Source organism: Anomaloglossus baeobatrachus, chromosome 8 (assembly GCF_048569485.1).
Source record: "Anomaloglossus baeobatrachus isolate aAnoBae1 chromosome 8, aAnoBae1.hap1, whole genome shotgun sequence".
Lineage (NCBI taxonomy): Eukaryota > Metazoa > Chordata > Amphibia > Anura > Aromobatidae > Anomaloglossus > Anomaloglossus baeobatrachus.
Window position 1 is genome coordinate 207,516,054 of NC_134360.1, and position 9,003 is coordinate 207,525,056.

The following is a 9,003-nucleotide window of genomic DNA, read 5'->3' on the forward strand; positions in this document are numbered from 1 at the left end:
ATGTATGTTTGCAGGCCACTGTACCGGTGATTAGCGGCAACTTTGTTTTACTAACGTGTTGTTTTTTGTCTCTCCACAGCTTTTTGCTCGGTGGTTGACATCCACCAACTAAAGTGGTCTTGAGGGTTCTGCGACGTGTCCTTTAGTACCACAACAGTTGCCAACACATGTAAGTATGTATGTTTGCAGGCCACTGTACCGGTGATTAGCGGCAACTTTGTTTTACTAACGTGTTGTTTTACATTTTTATAGCTCTTATATCATGTCTTCTTCTGGGAGCCCCCCTTCAAGGCAACAGCGATTGGAGGTAATTATTATTAACCGATTGACTTTGTGATCTGAGATGAAATATAACAAAAATTTTACAAACTTGCATACAGGAAGAGCAGGCGGAAGATGAATCACAGGGGAGCCCAGAAGAAGGCGAACGGGGTGGCGAGATGTCTGGTGAAGGCTCGCAACATGTAAGTATATTTCATATAACTTATATCACAAACATTACAACACAAAATAAAAATGTTGTTGGTTCGAATGTTTTAATTCTATTTTTAGGTGCAAGGTGGTGCCCGTCCTAGAGTCCCTCCCAGCGATGCCCGGGGTCGTGTGCGCGGCGGTGGTCGACAGCGTGTGAGTGTGTTTTCATTTATTCTGAAAGGATGTATCACATTAATGGTTTTAATGTTTAATATGTTTCTGATTACACAGGGTTCACAGCGGCGGCCGGACGGGGAATCAGATGGGGAGGAAGCGGGATTTGATGTCGACCTCCTCATCGACCTCGTCCATGAAAGGCAGCCGTTGTGGTCCATGCAAGACCACCGCCATGCTGATGCAGTTGTCACCCGACGACTCTGGGACCAAATCGCTGGAATCATGCTAGATGGATGGGATAGATTAGACACAAGGGCCCAAAACAAAGCACGTAAGTATAGATAATTCATTGAATGTACTTGTCGGCTTTACACTGTAATTCTCTGAATCTTTTGTATTATCTATTTTCAGGTACAAGGCTGGTCACCCGGTGGCGGTCCCTATGCGATCGTTTCAGGAGGGAGTTAAATGTGGAAATGCAGGCTCCAAGTGGTTCGGGGAAACGCAAGGGCTCCAAGTACAAGTATGCCGAAGCCCTTGCGTTCCTGCGATCGTCTATGATTTCTAGAAGGTAATTGCACCGACTTTGAGTTGATTTGTAAATTATTTATGCTTTTTTTTTTGGAGAACAGAATGCTTATTAAAATTTGAAAGTAATTTAAATTTTGTTTTTTGTTTAATCCCACAGAACATTCTGTAGCACGACGGAGCCTGCAGCAGTCCAGCCCCCTCCTGAAACGATGACAGAAGAGACCGTCACTGGTGCCCCCTCCAACAGTCCCTGTGATCCATCCCTCCCTTCCACCTCTACCTCTGATTCCTCCCTCCCTTCCACCTCTACCGCTGATCCCTCCCTCCCTTCCACCTCTACTTCTTTCCCTTCCACCTCTACTTCTTCTACATCTTTACCTTCCATACCATCTTTCCCAACAGCTTATTGGCAGACCTCAGTGCATGCAGCTGCTGCTCAGCAGCGAGTAGGTGTTCCCTTAACCAACCCCTTGGACGCTTCTGACACGCGAACAACTTTTGGTTCGGTGCGACAGCGCCCAAGGGGACTGGATAGGGGCAGCCCCGAAATCTTAGCTCTAAACGCATCCATCCATAGCTTAATGAAGGTGTTATCAGAGCAAATAATTGCTGGCTTCCAACTGATAAGCCATAGCTTACATGAGTTGTCCAGCAAGATGGATCTGATGCGTTCAGAGTTAAGACCCACACAACACTATTTCCAATCCATAGTCGGACAGCTGGAAAACCTAACCTCTGAGCAGCAACTGTATGTGATGCAGGCCTGCCAGGATGCTCTTTGCAGAGTACGTTACCTTTCTTCTCTTAATTTACCCACTACTCTACCACCTCACCCTCCAGCCTATACTGTTCCTCCTCAGCCTCCAGCACCTACTCTACCACCAGCCCCTACTGTACCACCTCAAACAGCCCCTCTGACAACACCTCACCCAGCCTCCACTACTCAACCACCTCAGCCAGCAGCCCCTACTCACCAAACTTCTGCACAGTTTCAGCCCTCTGGACATTACCCATCATCTGTCCAGTACCATTCTGCAATGCAAAACCCTACATCAATGCCTGCATATCATCAACACTCTATACAAAGTTATGTTCCTTCTCCATCCCCACTTTCTAGCCAACAAATGTCAGCCCCAACTCCATCCCCATCCTCAATGTCCGCTCCACCAACACCACATTTCCCAAACCGTCATTCTGTGTCTGTGCCCCTCTTACCACAAAATCCACCATATCCCAGCCCTCAGCCTTCTCCCATCCCTCAGCCTTCTCCCAGCCCTCATCAATATTCTGTCTCTCCAAACCCTTTTCTTCCCAACAATTCTCTTACCTTTGCCACACCTTCCCATTCTGTATTACCCTCTGCCCAACCTTCCCCTTCCCTCTCCTCTTTACATACCCCATCTGTTGAAGGGGGCAGCCCTGCGAGCCTCACCAGTGTTATCTCCACCCCACGAACTTACGAGAATTTATAACATATTTTTCAGAATTGTTAACTTTCAAATAAAACATGCATAAAATTTACTCTTGTGTCTTTGATTATATAACGTCACACAGTTTCCAAATACATTTTTATTTAAATTTTAGAAGTGATTTACAACATCAAGTGTCCAAAAAAAGAATACATTACAAACACAGATTGTCGAAAAAAATTTGCAATATTCCTCAATCTTAAGCCAGCTTTACACCTTACAATTACGTATGCGATGTCGTATGCGATGTGATACGCCCAGGTCGCATATGCGATTGAATGAGATTGCACGTAGGTCGTTCATTTGCTGTCACACGTGCGTTAGTAGCCTATGTTAAATTGATAAATTTTGTGTGCGATCCTTTAGATCATGTGTTCTGTGACGTATGCATTGGGCAACTTTTTTTTTCTTTATTTATTGACTTGCCAAGCGTGTGTAATGTGTAGGGATGCGTTTTTACTATGTCATCTGCCATTCAGCTCTGCTACATGGCCGCTAACAGCAGACACAGACAGCCATGTAGCAGACCTGAATGGCCGCTGACCGCAGACACAGAAAGAGCCGCACTGATCGCGCTTCTCACCTCAGTTGCTGCGTGGAGGTGAGAGGAGCAGCGGTGAGTAGCGCGATCAGCTGAGCTGTCACTGAGGTTACCCGCGGCCACCGCTGCATCCACCGCTGGATCCAGTGACAGCGGGTAACCTCAGTGACAGCAGCTGATCGCGCGGCTGTGTTCATTAGCTGTGTGAAGCTGACCGGAGCGGCTGTGTCTTCTGCAGCTCCGGTCACCTCCATGCAGCAGCGCTGGATGCGACGCTGGAGCATCCTGGATTACGCCGGACATGGAGGGCTTTTTGGGGCTGATTAAAAAGGTGAACCAGGGTATATGTTTGTGTTTTTTATTAAAGGATTTTTTCGGGCGGGCGTGTGTGTGTTTATTTACTGTAATTTACAGATTAATCATGGATGGTGTCTCATAGACGCCTGACATGATTAATCTAGGACTTATTGGCAGCTATGGGCTGCCAATAACTCCTTATTACCCCGATTTGCCAACGCACCAGGGCAAATCGGGAAGAGCCGGGTACAGTCCCAGAACTGTCGCATATAATGTATGCGGCAATTCTGGGCGGCTGTTGGCTGATATTGTTAGGCTGGGGGGCTCCCCATAACGTGGAGCTCCCCATCCTGAGAATACCAGCCTTTAGCCGTATGGCTTTATCTGGCTGGTTTTAAAATTGGGGGGGACCGCACGCCGTTTTTTTTAATTATTTAATTATTTATTTCACTACACAGTATAGACACGCCCACCGGCTGCTGTGCTTGGGTTCAGTGTGACACCTGTCACTCAGCGTGGGGGCGTGTCTCACTGTAACCAATCCTAGGCGCCGTTGGGCGGGGAAAGCAGGGAATACGAGATTGTTTAATGGGCGGCCGGCTTTTTCAAAACAGTAAAAGCCGCCGGAGTTTTTATAACAGCAGTGCAGCGCCGCGCCGGAGATCGGGGAATGGTAAGTATGAGAGAGGGGGTAAGAGGGATAGACTGACATGGACAGAGAGTGAGGGACAGAGATAGTGACGGACTGACAGAGATTAGTGAATGACAGACATTGTGAGGCGCAAAAGAATGCAGCTTTTCAGCTGCGCTCTGAAGCAGAGCTTTTTTAAGCTGCGGTGCAGAGCGCACAACTGCGCACATAGCATCAGACACCAAAATCGTATCAGGGATGTCACACGTTACAATTCACTAGGTTCATACAACAAAACGTCCAATGTATGAGGAATAAACGACGTGTATGCGATCACCGTATTTTCGGTCAATATTGATCGCACGTAGGTTTCACACGCAAACACGTCACGAACGATGCCAGATGTGCGTCACTTACAACTTGACCCCGACGACGGATTGAAAGATTTATTGAAGCGTGTAAAGCAGGCATTACAGTAGCTTCGCACATATTATGTAAACATAAAATTACAGTAGTATAATAAGATGGTTGAAATAATATACATTAAAATGAACAAATATCACACCATTTGATCCTGCCAGTCCAGTCTGCCAACTGGAGAAACAAAGTAAGCGGCGAACTGTTCACGGACTTGCAGAACATCTTGACTGCTTCGAAAGGTGATGTTTCGGTACTCTGGCAATGGATTCGAAACTTGTTCCTCAGTAGCAAGGTCACCATTTGATAAAAGATAATTATGTAAAACCACACACGCTTTCACTACATGGTCAACATTATCAACTTTCAAATTTATTGCACTTGTCAAAACTCGCCATTTAGCAGTTAGTATGCCAAAGGCGCATTCAACCATGCGGCGAGCTCGACTTAACCGATAATTGAATATTTTCCTGGTGTGTGTTAGAGCACGGCTAGAAAACGGTTTCATCAAATGTTTGTCTAGTTGGAATGCTTCATCTCCCACACAAACGAAAGGCATCGGTGGTCCATCAGTGTTTGGAAGCGGTGTTGCTGCAGGGAAGGAGAAACTGTTTCCGTACAAATTTCGTCCCATTGCTGATAGTTTGAAAACTTGAGAGTCGTTACTTTTGCCATATGCTCCTATATCAACAGCTATAAACTTATACTCTGCGTCAGCTATCGCCATCAACACAATTGAAAAGTACTTTTTGTAATTAAAGTATTCAGAGCCAGAGCGAGCAGGCTTGATAATCCTAATATGCTTTCCGTCTACAGCCCCAATACAGTTTGGGAACTGACATATTTCCTGATATTTTGATGCAATTGCCAACCAATCTTGTTCAGTGGGATGTGGGATATATTCCGAATGGAGACTATCCCACAATGCTTGGCATGTTGTTATCACAATTCCAGCAATTGTTGATTTTCCAATACGGAATTGGAAGTGCAGAGAGGCAAAAGACTCCCCTGTTGCCAAAAAGCTGTAAAAAAAAAAAAAGGAAAAATAATCAACAATCAGCAACAAGACAGGCAATAAATTACATTACAGTATGTGTAGAACAGAAGGTACAATACAATTGGCTTACCGGAGTGTTATCATTAGACGCTCGGCTGGAGGGATTGCCATGCGACAAAATGTATCCATGCGTCGTATGAATGGGTCCACCTTCTCAACCAAAACGTCAAACATTTGGCCAGACATCCGTACGTAACTGTGGAATTTTTCTGGGTGGCTTCTCATTTCCAAACACAGGGTATTAAAAACCCCAAGGGACATCCTCACTGAGTTGATTGGGTGGATCCAAAAACGCCGACGCAAACGACAGCGTTCATGCTGCTCCTCTGCAACCCTATATGCCAACATGTTGGCTTGATGAGAGTATTCCATGAAAGCCAACTGAATTTTAGAAGTAACTGCATCCATGTTGATTCTTCTTCTCCAACCTGTAGATGGGCTGTGCAAACACATTATTATATACATCTCCAAAAGTTCAGCCACTCCCATTGGGCTGTCCAAAAGAAGAGGAAAAAAAAAAAAAAAAAATTTAAAAAAAATAAATAAAAAAAACGGATCGCGACGGATCCGTTGGAAACGGACGCTAACGGATGCATAACGGATGTAACGGACGCAACTGATCCGTTTTTTCACAGGATTCCTGTGAACGGAATCCTGTGAAAAACCCATCAGTTGCATCAGTTGACATCTAAAAAACAACGGATCCGTTGCTGACGGACCTGACGGATTCAAAACACAGGATGTGTGAACTTAGCCTTAGGCTAAGTTCACACTTCAGTTGTTTTGCATCAGTCACAATCCGTAGCCTTGAGGAATTACGGAATCCTGCAAAATATTTTGCAGGAATCCAGTATTTCCCCATAGACTTCTATTAGTGACGGATTGCGACTGATGACCCTGCGTTGCATCCGCTGCGTCGCGGTCCGTCGTTTTTGACTGACCGACGAGCGGGGAGCAACGCAGAATGTAACGTTTTTCAGGCCATCAAAATTAACGCGCTGCACAGGAATCCGTCGCCATCTGTCACGCTTGTAAGGCTAAGTTCACACTTCAGTTGTTTTCAATCCGTCAGGTCCGTCAGCAACGGATCAGTTGTTTTTTAGATGTCAACTGATGCAACTGATGTGTTTTTCACAGGATTCCTTTCACAGGAATCCTGTGAAAAAAACGGATCAGTTGCGTTCGTTACATCCGCTGTGCGTCCGTTTTTTGACGGATCAGTCATGATCCGTCTATGTTTGGGACAGCCCAGTGGGCGTGCCAAACATGCTGGGCATGCTCAGTAGAGCATGACGGAATCCTGCGCTGGATTCCGTTGTAAGACGGATTACGACGGAATCCAGCACCATAGATATACATTAGGCTAAGTTCACACTTCAGTTGTTTTCAATCCGTCAGGTCCGTCAGCAACGGATCAGTTGTTTTTTAGATGTCAACTGATGCAACTGATGTGTTTTTCACAGGATTCCTTTCACAGGAATCCTGTGAAAAAACGGATCAGTTGCGTCCGTTACATCCGCTGTGCGTCCGTTTTTTGACGGATCAGTCATGATCCGTCTGTGTTTGGGACAGCCCAGTGGGCGTGCCAAACATGCTGGGCATGCTCAGTAGAGCATGACGGAATCCTGCGCTGGATTCCGTTGTAAGACGGATTACGACGGAATCCAGCACCATAGACATACATTACAAGCTTGACGGATGGCGACGGATTCCTGTGCGGCGCGTTAATTTTGACGGCCCGAAAAACGTTACATTCTGCGTTGCTCCCCGCTCGGCGGTCAGTCAAAATCGACGGACCGCGACGCAGCGGATGCAACGCAGGGTCATCAGTTGCAATCCGTCACTAATAGAAGTCTATGGGGAAATACTGGATTCCTGCAAAATATTTTGCAGGATTCCGTAATTCCTCAAGGCTACGGATTGTGACTGATGCAAAACAACTGAAGTGTGAACTTAGCCTTAAGCGGGCTTTACACACTGCGATATCGCCCGAATTTTGTCGTTGGGGTCACGGTTTTGGTGACGCACTTCCGCAATCGTTAGCGATATAGCTTTGTGTAACAGCGTTCAGCGATGTAAAATCGTCGCAAAAGCGTGATTTATCGCTAATCGGCTACACGGGTCCTAATTCCCAAAAATCGTTACTTCAGCAGTAACGAGGTTGTTCCTCGTTCCTGCGGCATCACACATCGCTGCGTGTGACGCCGCAGGAGCGAGGAACGTCTCCCTACCTGCCTCCCGGCCGCTATGCGGAAGGAAGGAGGTGGGCGGGATGTTACGTCCCGCTCATCTCCGCCCCTCCGCTGCGATTTGGCGGCGGTTCAGTGACGTCGCTGTGACGCCGCACGGACCGCCCCCTTAGAAAGGAGGCGGTTCGCCGGTCACAGCGACGTCGCCGGACAGGTAAGTATGTGTGACGGCTCTGGGCGATGTTGTGCGGCACGGGCAGCGATATGCCCATGTCGCGCAACAGATGGGGGCGGGTACGCACACTAGCGATATCGGGACCGATATCGCAGTGTGTAAAGTAGCCTTTAGTTGTATGTAATATTGGCTTTTTAGCCCTTCATGTGCTGTGCGTTGAATTCTAACATGTGCTACCATATACCTACTGTGGGGTGAGGGCGCCATCTATTGGTACTCACCATTATTTGTCTCTGCTAATTTTAATCCAACATTGTTCGTCTGCTTTTTAGCTATTTTTCATTAATAAAATATACATTTTCTACCATTCAGTCGTTGTACAGAATTTTTTCTCTTTTTTTAGTTACCTGCGTGACACATTGGTTTCACCCATTTGGATGATTTTTATCTAATGTGTATTGGTGCCTATAGGATTAAAAATTACATCCAGATCCTTCTCGGTTTTACCTTCTCCTCTGTCATATAACCCAGTAGATCCAGATCCATGGTGGATCCGGAGCCAGTGGTCACAGACTCTGCCGTCCTTGTATGTTTTCTTTGTCACATGCACATTTCGAGACTAAATGCTTTGTATTTTCAGCGCATACATTAGGCAGGACCCGATTGTGTAACCTCATTCCTCCTGGTGTAAGACACGCTATGCTGGTACAGATGTGTCAATCAGCCGGTTATTTAATGTCACGGTGATTAATGTCACCCTCATGACTCCGCCGCGCTCATCACTCTCCATATAATGCCACAAAAACAACAACTTTCATTATATAATGTTTTTCTTTAGAATCCTAGAATGGGAATATGTTAATATCATTAAAACATTCTCCCGAGCCTGTGTAATGTGCAAGGAACAATATGTTTATGATCATAGATACTTACTTTTATTATTTTACATCACCACTGCATGTGCAAGGGAGAGTAAAGGTTAAAAAACTGAATCAAGTATAACTATTATAGCAAGTGAGTGCACCAGTGACGTAGAAATGACAAGGCTACGAGAAAAAAAAATATGGGAAAATGCATTGATGTATATATAAAAACACTTCAACTT

General features: G+C 45.8%; 1 long non-coding RNA gene across 1 annotated transcript; it reads left to right on the top strand.

Annotated features, from left to right (window-relative positions):
- Nucleotides 1-251: 251 nt before the first annotated feature.
- LOC142249414 (uncharacterized) lies at nucleotides 252-631 on the top strand. Its single transcript, XR_012725046.1, has 3 exons — nucleotides 252-307; nucleotides 381-464; nucleotides 553-631. It is a non-coding gene; the product is annotated as an uncharacterized LOC142249414 (long non-coding RNA).
- Nucleotides 632-9,003: the final 8,372 nt, after the last annotated feature.